A 17,044-nucleotide genomic window follows, 5' to 3' on the forward strand; every position below is an offset into this window, starting at 1 on the left:
CCAACATTAAACGTTATTAACCTCTGATTTCTCTAACCGGCATATCGAGCTTCCAATTTTTGTGATTGCTTCTTATTTGGAAACAATGCTTTCACTCTGCACCAAGCACTTACTGTATGTATGTATGTATGTATGTATGTATGTATGTATGTATGTATGAGTATACATGTGCATATAGGAGTATGCATGGGTGTGAGAGAAGAAAGAAAAAGAACAATCCGAATAATTTACTAAATTTTAATATGTTCGAACAAGAATAGAAAAAGTTAAGTAAATGATCAAAAGAATATTCTCCGTTTATTTAGATATTTTATTTCGTTTTATTTATTTTTTCCAACATTAAATGTTTGTATATATCAATTAACGAAATCTACAGGAGCGTTTAAAAAAAATAAATAAACGTGTGCGTGGGGGGGGGGCGTACGTGCAGACAATCCAGACAACCTAGACCCACAATAAATATATAAGTCCAAGCTCTTGGAAAAGACATTCTAATTCGCACCCACTTTGCTTATCATCTACATCTGCTCATCAATCTCCAGCTGTATATGTGAACACGTCCATAAACGTGAGTGCGCGTATCCTGTGTATGTATATGTACGTGAAGAAGCATTTGTGGTAGTGCGCGAGTGTATATACATGTATGTTCACGTATACGAGTGTGTTCGAGGGGTGGCGTGGAAGGACTTGGTTTTGAATAGAGGCCACACAAGTTGCTGACCATTCCAAGTCGAAAATGCCGAAAGGGTCATATTCAGATAGATCTTTACCTTAATGGCTATACCCGTGCCCCTCCTCTCGCTGCTAACTCTGCTCGCTCACTCATGTTTTCTATCATTCACACTGAGGAAGATCGAAGGATCGGTCGAAAATATGTGCTTTTGAAGGAAACATTCTTGTTTTTTTCAAAAGACTTTTTGTATTCCTACACGTCAACACACAGGAAATAAATACAGAAAAGATATAAACATTTATATATTTTTCGTATTGATTTTTTATTCATACATATTTAAATATATATATATATATATATATATATATATATATATATATATATATATATATATATGCAACCAACATTATATATTTACATAGTAAAACTCATTCTATTTTTAGTTCATATGAAAACTTTCAAAATAAATGTTATTGCAGAAACTATCAATCTTCAAACATTTCCCTCAAACTACTTCTGTTTGTAATTCTGAATATCTCTGCTAACCCCGTCATTACTTCCGATTATCTTATATTTTTCTTGGGCGTTGCTCTTAAGTGATGCTGATTCAAGAGAAATGCAGTTGTGGAATGCGCAACTCACTCAAAACTTGCTTCAATCTTGTTAATTGCTATTACCCAACTCTTGCTTTCAGTCATCTTAAATTTCTCCCTGCCAGTTGACTTGAGTTATGCTATTTTTATAAAAGTGCAGTTGATGATTGCGCAACATTTGCTTCATTACAAACTTGCGCGAATCTCGTTAGTTATTACTCACGCCTAACTTTCACTCGTCTTTGATTGTTTGCTAGTACTAGAGTCAAGCGATGTTGCTTCAAGGGAAATGCAGTTGGAGATTGCACAACTAATCAGTATAAACGTCTTCTTATGCAGACATCCATTTCAGAGGGTATCCCTTGTCTCTCGAAACAGACCGGAGAGAGAATGGGGAGATAGAATATCACATCAAATGTCCGTGTATAAAAATATATAATGTCGTATTTACTTATGTAGAATTCATATCTACATGTGTATAATTTATAAATGATGACGTTTGCAGACGTGTGTGTGTGTGTGTGTGTGTGTGTGTGTGTGTGTGTGTGTGTGTGTGTGTGTGTGTGTGTGTGTGTTGCCAAGGTTAATTAAGGTGCAAAGGTTAAATTGTCTTCTGCGATGACTATTAAGCTCCTGGTTTAATTTTATTTCAGGAAGAGACGCACGTTTAACATTACAGCTAAACAAACACAGAACATAACGAAGCTGAAATGAAAAAAACAGATGAAATAACCGTCCGTCCGTCCGCTCGTTCGTCTACCGGTCTATCTGTGGAATTGCTTTATAGCAATTGACATTTCTTTTATAAACCCGACCAATACAGGCATTTAAGACTTATAACAATGTTCTGAAACGAATCGTCTAAATTTAATTTGACAATCACAAAGCCAATGTTGAGCGATAGCGGAAGTAACGAGTGTCGTTCGAGTTTATTTATTTTGCTTTGATATCCAGAATGCTGAATCCGTTGCTAAAAAAGCAATTTTTAAATTGTAAAATTTCTGTTGGATTTCGGGTGCTTGGTATATCAACGGTATTCTGTTATTGTCTCGTGTTTTCTTTTTTCTTTCTTTTTTCTTCTTTTTTTTCTTCTTTTTTAAAAATTTTGGCTTAATTGGCGGGTTTGTATTACTGTACACATAGATTCGAAAAAGTTGTCAAAAAAGAAATATATAACAAATAAATGTTATCAAAGGCAAGGTCAGTTACTTTTCTGCCTAACTGGATATGTTTTTAGTATTTTTATTTGATGTAACATGTTTATTCAGCTCAAAAAACATACGGTGTTTACCGCGCGATGTATTGGAAAATTCAAAATGGCGGCCAACTCTTTCTTTCACACGGTAAGTTTTGGAAAAGGAGTTGAAAATAAAAGAAATATGCCAAATACTGTTTAAAACCCACCGGATATATGTCAGCCTTTGCTACGGTAACATATATTAAGCGAGTTTCTAACAGTATTTTGTCTAATTTTTTATTTATAACTCCTTTTCCCAAACTTACCGTGTCCAGACGCCATTTTAAATTTTCCAATACATCGGTAAACACTGCATGTTTTTCGAGCCGAACGTTACATTAAATAAAAACACTAGAAACTTATCCAGTTAGGAAGAAAAGTAACTTATCTTGCTTTTGATAACATTTATTTGTTATATATTTGTTTGTTTGTTTTTTTGACAACTTTTTCGAATCTATGTGTACAGTAATACAAATCCTAAGTGGCTTTACTTTTCTACCAGAATTCCATTGTTTATCTTAATTACTTTTTTTTTTTTCAGTTTTCTTTCATTTTTCCCCCCATTCTTTCTTATTTTCTGTTTGAATTTTGAGTGGTCAGCACTTTGCAGTTAAGTTCGAAAAAATGGACAGCAACAACAATAACAACAACAACAACAACAACACACGCACACACACACATCACACACACACACACATCACACACATACACACACACACATATCACAATTATGAAGGGAAGACTTTTAAAAATCAATGATTAAAAACGTTTTAAAATAAAGCAAACGGGGTGAAGAGAAGAAGAAAAAAGTGTGAGAGTCAGCTGACCGGTTTCGCTCGCGCTTTCTCAAAGTTATATCAAGGGATTTTTTTTAAAGGTGGGGGTCGGAAATATGTAAAATTTTAAATAAATTTTTATTTTTATGATTTGCTCAAAATCCAAATTTGATGACGAATTTAAAATAATTACTCATACCCATTCAAGAATGGGTACCCTGTGGATGTGATTAGGTCAGTTATGCAAAGGGAAATAGCTGAGTAAAATTCAAACAGTTAATAAATGTCCAATATATCTGCGTTTACTGTGGTTGGGGACAGTGAGAAATTCGCAAAGCAAATAAGTTCAACAGTGCAAAATTGTGATTTCAAATGTGCGTGTTGTGTTCTCTACGAGAACGTTAATGCCAACCTCTCGAAATGATGTTCTACCCCTCCATAATAGTAAAGTAATTTGCAATTTTGATTGTAATTGCAGTGCCAACTATGTGGGTCGAACAACATTGAGATTGGATGGAAGAATCCAACAACATGCACCTACCAAAATCAGAAATGCGACATATCAAACAACAGACCTACTTACCAGCACATACAGGTTTTCAATCACTGACCATCTTATAAAAACCGTCATGTGCAGCGAACTTTACAAGAACTCATTTTCAATCCTGAGTCGTGCTCACTCATTATTCCATTTAAAGGTCTTGTATTGTATATTTATCTAATAAGGGGGAACGTCGTGTGATCGTCTAATGGTAAGTCTATTAAATGATTTGTGTGTGTGTGTGTGTGTGTGTGTGTGTGTGTGTGTGTGTGTGTGTGTGTGTGTGTGTGTGTGTGTGTGTGTGTGTGTGTGTGTGGTACATGTATTTTTGAGACATACCTTCATGCGTCGTGATGCTGGTCCACCTGAATTCATCTCGTGTCTTGGAGGGAGACTGGTACCTGTTTGGGGACGAAGATTTATTCACTCCAAACGATGAATTGGTTTTATAGTTTTTATTCACCTTCCAGATGTCGACGGCAGAAGGATGGAAGTGAATCTCTTGCTTGCGTCGTACACGTCAGCGCCCCCCCCCAGTGAAGGGGAGGGAACGACTGTTAAGCTGTCCGTCGCTTTCTATGTCTCAAACCAATCTCTACGATCGAGCTAACCTGATCACGTGACTCACACGCACATCCGATCAGCTGACCCTCACTACCAGTCAACGTGTCTACAATATAATTTACACACTTCCTTCTCTTTCTCAATCCATTCTCTAACACTTGGAGACTGTGCACGCTTGGATGATAAGGTCTTTTCTCTGTAAACAGAGGGAATTCTCTTGGGTTTGAGTGTGATTAGTCTCTAGGATCTTCGAGTAATATAACGTTGCTTTATTTTAATCGTTTTCACCCATTTTTCCCACACATAACGTAATGCAGTGTTATTTTCGATTTCCCCCTTAAAAAAAAATCGCTCGATACAGCTTTGAGAAAACGAAGGCGAAACCGGTCAGTTGACTTCCCCCTTTATTTTTCTTCTGTTCATCCCGTTTACTTTATTTTAAAACGTTTTAATCATGAATTATAAAGGTCTTCCCTTCATGATTCCGATATTTAAATTCTGTAGCCCCCCCCCGCAAAGAATCATTATATATAAGTAGAACAAAAAATCATTATATATATATATATATATATATATATATATATATATATATATATATATATATATATATAAGCAAGTAGTTAATAAAGCATGTTAAAAACACTTTGAAAAAGAGTTAAAAACATCTAATTTTAAAAAAGAAGCACAAAATAAGTGGATAGTCCTTAATCCGCAGAGTTTCGAAGAAATACTTTCCTTCTCATCAGAGGGTAGGGATTAGCAAAAAAGCAGGATTCGATTTTGCTTGCAAAAGTATTTAATGAAACTACAAGTAAGTCATAGATCTTACTTGGTAAAAAATAGTGAAGCAGAGGGAATAGGGGGAAGAAAAAGGTGATTTCACGTGAATGGTCTGGTGACGGGTAAAATATCCAATAACGGTAAAATCCAAAAAAGTTGATATGACAAAAGACTATATTCCAATATCAAAATGTTGACCATCTTACTGTTTATTTCTTTATGTGCGTTCAAATGCAAAATTATTGACTGCACCTGTAGTGCAGAATTATTCACGTAATTATTATGTCAATTGTTTAATTTCCGCTTTTAACTCATCAGAAGAAAAGGAACTTTACAACTTTAAAAGGAAATGAAGGAATATGGGCATGATTACAACATCCGAAAATTGGAAGAAAAGTTGTAATTATTTTTTTATGCCATATTCTTTTGTCATTTATTGTATATGCTCTGTAGTTACATCGAGCTTCATAAATTAATGAACTGATATAAAGAAAAGATGAAATATAATTGAATAAATATATTTCGCCATATATATGCATATATTATTTCGCTCCTAATGTAATCATCGCTAGACGTCGCATCTCTAATATGTAACCTAGCATCTCTCTTCTAATGAGAAGCATTAGGCTCCGAAATACCTAGATATAAAGAGTTTACTTATTCTAAACCGCCAATTAATGTAATCTTCATATTGAATAAACCATTAGATTTATATGCATTATTATATGTTTTTATTTGTCGTTCTTTTATTCTTTATCGTCTCTCTCTCTCTCTCTCTCTCTCTCTCTCTCTCTATATATATATATATATATATATATATATATATATATATATATATATATATATATATATATATATATATATATATGTAGTCTTTGAAGTTTTTAACCTTTAAAACTGTACAAAAAAATATAATTTTTTATCATTCGTTAGAAAACCATCTAGTCAGTAAGTCATTCAATCACTTGCAATCACTGCATCAGACCGCTCTAGAATTTACTATAGCACTAATTATTTATTTTTTAATATATATATATATATATATATATATATATATATATATATATATATATATATATATATATATATAAGTAATGTGATTGATAATTTAAAATTTAAAAATCAAATTATAATTAAATTAAAAATTCGTTTCATAAGAAGGAACAACAACAAATCAATTATCTGTACGATCGTTTCGGAAAACAATGCTTTTTATTGTGGTATACATCAAGTTACGTATAATAATTACATATAGTTTTTTAATAAGCAAGGTCTCCTCGTCAGCAAATTTTGAAGGGTTTTTATTGAATTTAAAAGACACCATAAATAAACCTAGCATTAAAAGTAAGGCAAATGAATCTGAAAAAATTGAAATAAAAGGTCTGGATTTAAAATTTATAAGAAAATTAATATGGGTTAGAGATAGAAATAAGTAGAGAAAAATATAGATTTGATTTACATTATAAATTTGCTTTAAAAATATATAGAGATATTTACCTTTTAATTTTTCGCTTTTTGAAATCAGGAACTATAATTAAAATACTCATTTAGACGTTTGCTATAGCTTTTTATCTTATTGAATGATGAATTTTAAAAGGGGGGGGGGCGCTCGTGCAATAAATTATTTCCGTTAGCGTATTTTTGATTTAAAGACGCTACGGTTTATATATAGAATGTTGCTTGTGCAATTACATATTTTAAGGGGAGATAATTGTCATGTTTTTTTTACTTTATTTATTTGAAGGGTGTAAGGGAGATAATTAGTCTAACTTAATTTATTAAAATATATATATATATATATATATATATATATATATATATATATATATATATATATATATATATATATATATATATATGACAGGTAAGCTACAAGGGGACGTTCATATTTCATTCCCACAGGAAATAACAGGCATTCAGTCTGATGATTTTCTGCAGGAATGAAAGATGGACGCCTCTGTGTAGCTTAGCTGACATACATATAGTTTCGTACTAAGTTTTACTTGTATATTAAGCACTGTTGAAGTAAATACCCGAAATCCGGACACCAGTCTCTACCAACTCCGACTGTTCAAGCCGATGCTCTAACCATCTGAGCTAACGAACCTGCTACTAAAATTATTTACTCGCTTACATGTTACGCTATTGATAATAGACATGACTGAATTCATTTTTACAGAAGAGTATTGCATTACTCCAAGTGGAAGCCATAAATTATCTTTGGAGTGATTTTTCATAATTTATCTTGGTCTTCATAGTTTCATGAGTGTCTCAAAATGACCAACAACAGAGTTTGTCTTATTTGAATAAGTCGTTCAAGGAGTATTGCTTTCAAGGACTTTGATTTATCTCGAAAATAATACATCCTAATACGAACATCTTTTTGTTGAAATAGTAAAGTTTTTTTTAATATAACAATGATTCTGATTGTTTATAATGATTTTAACGTTTGACAATTTTGTTTATTTGTTGCATCTGTCAAGGAGGTTATGTTTCCGGTTAGGTTTGTTTGTTTGTGTACAGCTAAACATCCACATCGCTTTCCATCCTCTTTGACCTTCCTCGGTTATTTCATCAGTTGATGACGTCATCTTTTTGGGGTGGGGGTAACTTTTATTGATTCCATGTATTCTTATTGTTTTACTTGTGTTACAGTTTCTTTATCTCTGGTTTGCGACTATGACTCATGGATCAGCCTCAGCAATAAAGGATTTTCTATAATATTTTAACATTTTTCATTACTGCAATCGGTTGTATCTTTTTAGCCATTCTTTGATTCCAATTTCTCCTATTCTTTTTTCATGATTTTTTCGGAATTGTTCCTGATACTATTATTGGTGTTATTTTGACTTTCTGCATCGTTCATATTCTTTTCGAATTTCTGTCTAACATTCTATTCCTCTTCACAGTCTCCTTGATATTCACCCTATGGTCTGCTGGACCAGCGAAATCTACGATTTGGCAAAACATTTCTTTCTTAATTATTACGACATCCGGTCTTCTTGCTTGGATTGTTTATCTGATTGTATGTCTATGTCTCATAGGATTTTATGATTTCTGCTTTCAAGTACTGTTGCCGGTTTGTGCTTGTACCATTTATCTGGGTGTTGAAGATGCAGTTGTTTGCATAATTTCCAGCGTACTGTCTTCCCCACTTGATCGTGTCTATTATTATTATTATTATTATTATTATTATTATTATTATTATTATTATTATTATTATTCCACGGACTTCGCAGCGTTGTAGCGTTTTACAATTTTTTTTACTCAAGAGTTGGCTCTTACACCAAAGCTAGTAAGGATAGTCAAAGAGCCAATTAGATCGAAAGCAGCTGGTGTAGGATGTTTGCTAAGTCAAACAGAATTGACTTCTGGAGTACGGTGATGCTGCATCTGATTCCCAGGGAGTTTAGCTGTTTTATAAGATCATCAGGAATTGAGCCAAGTGCACTTATAATTATTGGCACGATAGAAGTTTTCTTATTCTACAAGCTAGAAATCTCCACCCTATTATTATTATTATTATTATTATTATTATTATTATTATTATTATTATTATTATTATTATTAACAACTCACTGGGAGTAGTTACATTGGCCATCATCAAAACTCTCTCTTTAAGAACAACTTGTGGTGTTCCTAGGAGTGAGTGACAACAAGTCTTCCCAGTCTTCCAGTACTCTCCACCTCTTTCGATAACCTTTGCAAAAAAATTTGCATTATCGCAACAGCTGCTTACCATTGATTTCTCGTTGGCGGCGACCATTGGTCTTCACTTGAATTTGGGTGGCAATAAGCCTCCACAAGATCTCAGTCCTCTTTGCACTGAGCCAGCAGAAGTCTGGTTAGTGGTTTTTCTCCTCTGTCTTTCCATCCTCCTTGACCCTCTTCGCTTATTTGCTATGGTGCCGTTTATGGTGACACTTACAAAAAGGGGGGGGGCGGTATCTTACAATGATACCATTTCAGTTTCCGTGATTCCATGTGATGTTCCTTTGTATTTTACATTTGTAGCATTTTCTGCATGTCCAGTTTGTGTGCAGTTTATGCGTGGTGTTAGTCTCTACATTCAAGCGTTTTCTTTAATATTTCTGAAGTTTTCAATATTGAAATCCGTCGTATCTTCTCTGCCATCCTTCTGATTCCAATCTCTCCCATTCTCTTTTCAAAGTTTTTCGGTATTGTTCGTAATTATTATTATTATTAATAATAATATTATTGTTACTATTATTAATATTTATTATTATTATTATTATTATTATTATTATTATTATTATTATTATTATTGGCCCACATGGAGCTTTCACACAAGTCAGCAAACGATCTGATTGGAGACCTGTGGTGTTCTCTGGAAGCTGAGTGACAACAAGTCTCCCCAGACGTCCAGCTATCTCCTCCTCCTTCGATAGCGTTTGCAAATAAATTTGCATCATCGCAACAGCCTTTTACCATTGATTTCTCGCTGACAGTGGCCATTGGTTTATACTGGAATTTGAGTGTCACTCAACCTCCCCAAGATCCTAGTTCTCTTTGCACTTATCCAGCGGAGGTCTGGCCAGTGCTTCCTCCTCGGTCTTTCCATCCTCCTTGACCTTTTTTTTTTACAAGGTAGTCACCACTTATCAAGGCCCAGAAGCCACTCGGGGATAAGGGTTATTGTGTTAGTTTTGGAGATCTGATAAAGTGTCTTACTTAAGGAGACGGTTCATCAGGAATTTGTTCACATTGGACTTGAAGACATCCAGGTTGTAGTCAGGTGGGAAACAGGCAAACGGAACAGAGTTCTACAGGCGTGCACTTCTAAGAAAGAAGCTTTGTTCATGGAATCTACGTTTTGATTTTGGCACAGATAAGGAGTGGGGAAAATTTTTGACAGTGGTTTCAGCTAGGCGGGTGTTTATCATGAAAGATTGGTGAGGTGGTACCAGAGATTGGAGTTCAGACGAACATCTGCCATGGTAGTAACGATAAAACAAACACCTGCTCGCAACGTCTCTCCTGTGGGAGAGAGGTTGCAGGGAAGAGAAAAAGGCATCGCCCACTAGGCCACAAAGTCTATTTTGTACTCTGTCAAGGCAGGATAGGCTGTTTTTAGCAGTTCCTGCCCAGATGTGGCAGCAGTACTCCATCCTTGGACGTACTTGGCTTTATACAGATAGAGAATTGCATCATTAGTGAGATATCTTCTGGAGGGGTAGAAGGATCCTACCATTTTTCTAGCGATCTTGGCAACTGACTTGATGTACGTGTTCCATTTCAGGTCAGGGGTAAAGGTCAAGCCCAGAAGCTTATCAAAACATGGAGCTTCCCCTAGACGAGAGCCACACATATCAATTGATGCCAGATGGGGGATCAGAGCGTTGATGATGTGAAGATAGGAGCTTGATTTTAGATGCATTAAAAGTAACCAGCTACCTCCTCCCCCACTCAAGATCAGAGTAGAGAGAATCTGAGAGAACTTTGTCATTTACGGCCTTTGATTTGTTGCCATAAATGGTCGTGTCATCAGCATAGATGTCAACGAATGATTTAAGTATGTGTTTTGGGAGATCATTGATGTAGATCAGGAACAGAGTTGGGCCTAGGATTGACCCCTGAGGGACTCCAGCATTAATATTGAGGGCCTCGGATTTCTGCCCATGAACTACTACTCTTATAAACCTATCGGAGAGAAATGATTTTATGACCGAGAAAACATTTCCAGTTGTACCGTAGCTGGAAATCTTGTGAAGTAGGCCCTTATGCCATACTCTATTGAAGGCCTTTGATATGTCAAGAGCAATTGCCCTAGTCTTTGTCAAGAGATTCGCTAATCCTATGAGATAGAACAGTTAGCACATCTGCTGTAGATCTGGCAGAACGGCTCTTTGGTATCAATTACTTTTCTATTGGGGAGAATCGTGGTGAAACAATGGAGGGATGCATGATGGGGGTGTAGAACATGTAGATCTGCAGCTTCGGTGATCTACATTCCCTGTAATGCTTCTTCATTATATTGTCTTGCGTTATTCTCCGCATTCAAGGGTTTCCTTAATATTTCAGCCGTTTTCCTTATCGTTAGGCGTATTTTTGCAGCCATTCCTCTGATTCCAATTTCTGCCATTCTTTTTTCCAGGTTTTTCGGAATTGTTCCTAGTGCTCCTACTATTATCGGTACTATTTTGATTTTCTTCATCATCCAAAGCCTTTTTAACTCTCTGCCTAGCTCTGTGTATTTGCTTCGTTTCTCCTTTTCTTTCATACTCACCCTGTGGTCAGCTGGGACAGCAAAGTCTACGATTTTACAGGATTTCTCTTTCTTGTTAATTATTACGACATCTGGTCTTCTTACTTGGATGAGTTTGTCCGACTGTATATCCATGTCCTATAGGATTTTGTGGTTCTCGTTTTCGAGTGTTGTTGCGGGTTTATGCTTGTATCATTTGTCTGTACGCTCAAAATGCAGCCGTTTGCACAATTCTCAGTGCACCGCTCACCCCACTTGGTCATGCCTGTTTTTGTATTCCTTTTGGGCCAGTTTGCTGCATTCACTTACTATATGGTTTATCGTTTCGTCTCTTTGTCCACAGAGTCTGCATTTGCTGTTTTCTTGTGTTTTATCGATTCTTGCTTTGATATGGTTGGTTCTTATCGAGTTATCTTGTGCTGCAGTTATTAGAGATTCAGTTTCTCAGTTTATATGCCCTTTTCGCATCCATGTCCAGGTGTTTTCGTTATTTTCATCTTTTGTCATTCTTATGAATCTTCCGTGGAGTTGTTTCTCTTCCCATTTTTCTTTTCTCGTTTTGTCATTTGTTTCTCTGTTTTCGGTTTTCTTGGTTTTCTCCGTATCTCTCGCTGCCATAATTATCCTTTCAGTGTTTTGCATTATGTATTTTTCTAGTTCTTTTTTGTGTCCTTCACACAGTCTTCTATACAGATCAGTCCTCTCCCGCCGTCTTTCCTTTTCACATAGAGTCTGTCAATATCGTCCTTTGGGTGTAGTGCATTATGCATGGCCATGAGTTTCCTGGTTTTCTGGTTGAGCTGTCTCAGTTCTTCTTTTGTCCACCCTATAAACGGTCCAGAATATCTCACTAGTGACACTGCCCATGTATTTATATCTTTTCTTAGGTTCCTACTATATAATTTAGTTTCCAGGAGTTTTCTTGTCCTCCTGAGGTATTCCTTTCCAATTTTCTCATTCATTTCTGTTGCTCTGATTGTGTCCACTTGCAGAATTCCCAAGTATTTATAGTCGTCTTGTTCCTCTAGTGCCTTCATTTCTATTTGTTTGGTTGGGTAGTTCCATGCCTTCTGTCGTTTCCAGTTTTCCCTTTCTTATAACTAGTAGTGCGCACTTTTCCATTCCAAATTCCATCTGGATATCTTGGCTGAAGATCCTTGTAGTGTTAATTAGTGTCTATAGCTCATTTTCGGTCCTTGCAAAAAGTTTCAGATCGTCCATGTACATCAGGTGGTTCTTTTTTTCCTCTGTATTGAGGAACTTGTATCCGGCTTGGCACTTTCTCAGAATACTATTCAAAGGAATCATGGCTATGATGAACAGTAATGGTGATAATGAGTCTCCTTTGAAGATGCCTCTTTGTATGTTAATTTCTGTTATGTGTTGTCCATCAGCTGTCAGTTCCAGTTATTATTATTATTATTATTATTATTATTATTATTATTATTATTGTTGGTCCCCTGACAAAAGAAGGATGGACCTGCAAATTCACCCTTGTCCGTTCGTCTGTCCACACTTTTCTCAATAACTACATCTTGGAATTTTTTGAAATTTTGCACAAACATCAAACATGATATGAGTAAAAAAAAGTAACAGAACGGATTTTCCAGGAAAACTCCGGTTGCCACCCTAGGGGCGACTTTCGGGTTAAAATGGCTAAAATTGACACTTTTGCGCTTATTTTTTTATTTTTTATTTATTTATTTATTTTTTTTATTCAATTTTCACCCCAAACAAGGCACAGTGCCACTTTGAAGCAGGGGGCTACTATTAAGGACTTAATTAGCGGGGCCATTATGAAGGGAGATGAGTAGAAAGATGTTTGTTAACATTACACTTGAACTTCTGCATATCATTGCAGTTGGGAAAGCAGAATCCCGGAAGGGAGTTCCAAAGACCCGCAGTTCTGGGGAAGAAACTATTGGAGTAAAAGGCTTTCTTGCACCTAGGGATCTCTACTGTAAAAGGATGAGACTTAGTAGCCTGTCGGGTTTGTCGGGGGTAATTACGTCGGGGAGGTACAAGTGTTTGCAGTTCGTCAGAGCATTCACCATTAAAGTATTTGTAGAACAGGCAGAGGGATGCAACATCTCGTCGATGGGACAGAGGCTGAAGCTTAGATGACAGTTCAGGACCTATCAGGTTGGTGACTCTCTTTTGAACCCTGTCCAGGAGCGAGAGACAAGCAGCAGATGCACCAGCCCAGATATGACAACAGTACTTCATACATGGGCAAATGGTGGCCTTATAGAGGCATAGGATACTTTTTTTTTTTAAATTGATGCCTTGGATTTTTATAAAACTTTCTGAAAAGTTGTAACTCGCAGATTTTTATATAATTTTGTTTGTCTATACTTCGTGATAACTCTTGGGTGTGCCTCAGGGGCTCTTTTGGCGCTAATAAAAACACTCCATTTTGGGGACTATTTCACCATATCTGTCCATATTTTCTGTGTATGTCTATTTAGCAGTTTTGCATGATGTTGAATTCAAATTTAAATATGTTAAGGCCTTGGGAACTTTCGGAGTTGAGTGGGGCGGGAGGGGCAAATGATGGACTTAGTCATTTCTTTTTTTTGCATGGTGCAGAACTCAAACTTACATATGTTAAGGCCGAAAACTGCACCATTTGTTCATTTTCACCAGGATTTGACGTCCACTGGGGACTTTTGGGGTTAAATGGGGGGGAGGCAAATGCTGAACTTAGTCATTTTTCATACCTCGTTCACTGTGCACTCACGGGGGACCATGCAGGCTTCACTTGTTGTTATTATTATTATTATTATTATTATTATTATTATTGGATCACATGGAGCTTTCACACAAATCATCAAAGATCTAATTGAAAAACCTGTGGTGTTCCCTGGAAACTGACAACAAGTCTCCCCAGATGTCCAGCACTCTCCACCTCCTTCGATAGCATTTGAAATTAAATTTGCGTCATCGCAACAACCTCTTACCATTGATTTCTCGCTGTAGCGGCCATTGGTCCATAATGGAATTTGAGTGGCACTAAGCCTCCTCAAGCTCCAATTTCTCTTCGCATTTGTCCAGCGGAGGTCTAGTCAGCGCTCTCTCTTCGATCCTTCCATCTTTCTTGACCCTTTTCGGGTCTTTGGTATCACTTTCTTTTTTTTTGGGTGGGGGGGAAGCCGATTAGACAATGGGAGGGGATGCGTGATGGGGGTGTAGAACTTGTAGATATGCAGCTTCAGTGTTCTTCATTATACTGTATACTTGTATTATTCTTCGCATTCAAGGGTCATTATTATTATTATTATTATTATTATAGAATATGGCAGCAGTTGCTGGTATTATAATATCAAGCGAATCACAATGCGCAAACAATTTCAAAGGAATGTATAATACAATGTGATAACTTTCAGGAGTGGAAAAAATGCAAATTTCTCAGCCATGTCCTTCCCAACTAATCTTGTTCACGGTCTCCAATTTCGCGAGTCGAACCACATCTCCCATTTAGATAAGCATAGGTTATTAAGACACATCTAGGCCACACGCATTAATGAAAAAAAAGCATTTGAATAGAATGGTTCACGGTTATCAGATACACCTCAATTATTTATTGGGGAGTGACACATAATTTACAAATAAATGTTGTGTCCTCAAATTCTTACCAAACTCTACACCAGAGGGCGCTAAAAAAATGTGTAGAGCTTATTTACAATTAAACTTATTTTCCAAACAAAAATACAGAACAATATTTTCAAAAGATTCTTTATGGTGTACGTACTCGTCACGGAACGAACATGTTATATTCCAAAAATCACGTAAACTGATCAGGCAGTTCTTTTTAATTAAGAAAATTAAATTTTACGACTAAGCGAGACGTCATAGTTTGACCTATCGAGATCAACGGTTTGTAATGGCTACAATTTCCTATTAAAATCGCTAAAAAAATGATTTTCTATGTATAAAAGAACAACTTGATCATTTTACGTAATTTTTGGAGCATGACATCACTCTGTGATGCATATGTACATCATAATGATTTTTTTTTTTTTTTGCAATTTAATTTTTTAAATAGTCTTCATTCTAAATAAACACCTTTTATTAAAAGAGTAAGTTATAACATTTGTTCATGAACACTAAACGGTTTTGTTTTTCTATCAATAGCATCTGACTGGCCGGATTTGGCACACGAGCCATAGGCCAGTAACCTCTCCGCCATAAAATTAATATATTTTCCAGTGTTTAAGAGTATATTGTTGCTTCTGCTACAGTTGCTTAAGAAACACCCAAGAAAATATCAGTACTTACGTCATCAACGGCGAGTTTCATCATTCATTTCCGAGACTGATGAACGGTAACGAGTTTTACCGAATGGTAAACGAGTTTTGCCGAACGGACTGAATGAACAACTGGTTATTCTTTGGACTATTATTATTATTATTATTATTATTATTATTATTATTATTATTATTATTATTATTATTTGCATGAAGAAATGTGATGAAAGAAACTGTGTTTAGTATATTTTGATAACTGTTTTCCTGTAAGTGTTTGTAAGAAAATTTACTTTGTGTGTGGTTTTCCGATGTATATATAATGCAGACTACAACTACTATTTGTCTTTTTTACGAAAACTGTCATTTTAAACGTGTTTTCATCTTTGTTATGACCGTATTTTAGTCTATTTTTTCAATCGGGGGTTCGAATGTATTGCTTTCATAAAGTGTATAGCTGGTGTCGGAATTTTATTTTTATCGATGTAGTCGCCTTTAGCAGTGCAAAGGAAATGGGGTAGGTCATCATTTTTGGTTAGCCTGTAGCATTCATCTTACCCCCTCCCCTTCTCATGTTGGTTCCGTTGTCTAGCAGTCGTTTGACCCGAAAGGTTTTTCAGCTGGCGAATGTGTGGGTGCGTGCGTCACTCTTTCTCTCCCTTTTTGTCATTTAAGTCCTCACGGACATTCCTTCTCCCCCCCTCTATCTCTCTCTCTCTCTCTCTCTCTCTCTGTCTTTCTTTCTCTCGCCCCCTTCTATTTCTATCCTTTTCGCTCGCGAATGGTTGCCGTGTGTTCTTGTTAGTGATTGGCTGTTCTGGAAACAATCCCAGAAATTCCCCTTCTTGCGCCATTTTTCAAATCAGTTCCGGAAAAGATTTATTGAGAGAAAGACTCTCATTTTCGGGATTCCGTCGTGTTATACGACGTAAATTCATTCAATCACTTCATTAAGGGTAGAGAGCCTTTATTGGAGAGGTTTGAAATTGGTGTTCTGAAATACACCATTCAAAGAAAAAGTGTGGCAGAGCCTGTCACCATTTTTATTTCAAGCTGTTGAACGAGAGACTCGTCAACATTGATTTATTTTCTTCGTCCCCTTTCGAACGAATGAAGAAGTAGCCAGACAAACTTTTTCAGAGAAAAGGAACATCATTTCCGAAGAAGAAGAAGAAGAAGAAGAAGAAGAAGAAGAAGAAGAAGAAACCTGACAACTTTTTCTGAGAAGGGAATTTTCTTTCAGACACTCTATAATTCAAAGAAGAAGAAGAAGAAGAAGAAGAAGAAGAAGAAGAAGAAGAAGAAGAAGAAGAAGAAGAAGAAGAAGAAGAAGAAACCAGATAACTTTTTCTGTGAAAGGGAATTTTATTTCGGACACTCCATACTACGAAGACAGAGATAGATAGATAG

Source organism: Euprymna scolopes, chromosome 12 (genome assembly GCF_053919585.1).
Source record: "Euprymna scolopes isolate OS-2025 chromosome 12, ASM5391958v1, whole genome shotgun sequence".
NCBI classification, from domain to species: domain Eukaryota; kingdom Metazoa; phylum Mollusca; class Cephalopoda; order Sepiida; family Sepiolidae; genus Euprymna; species Euprymna scolopes.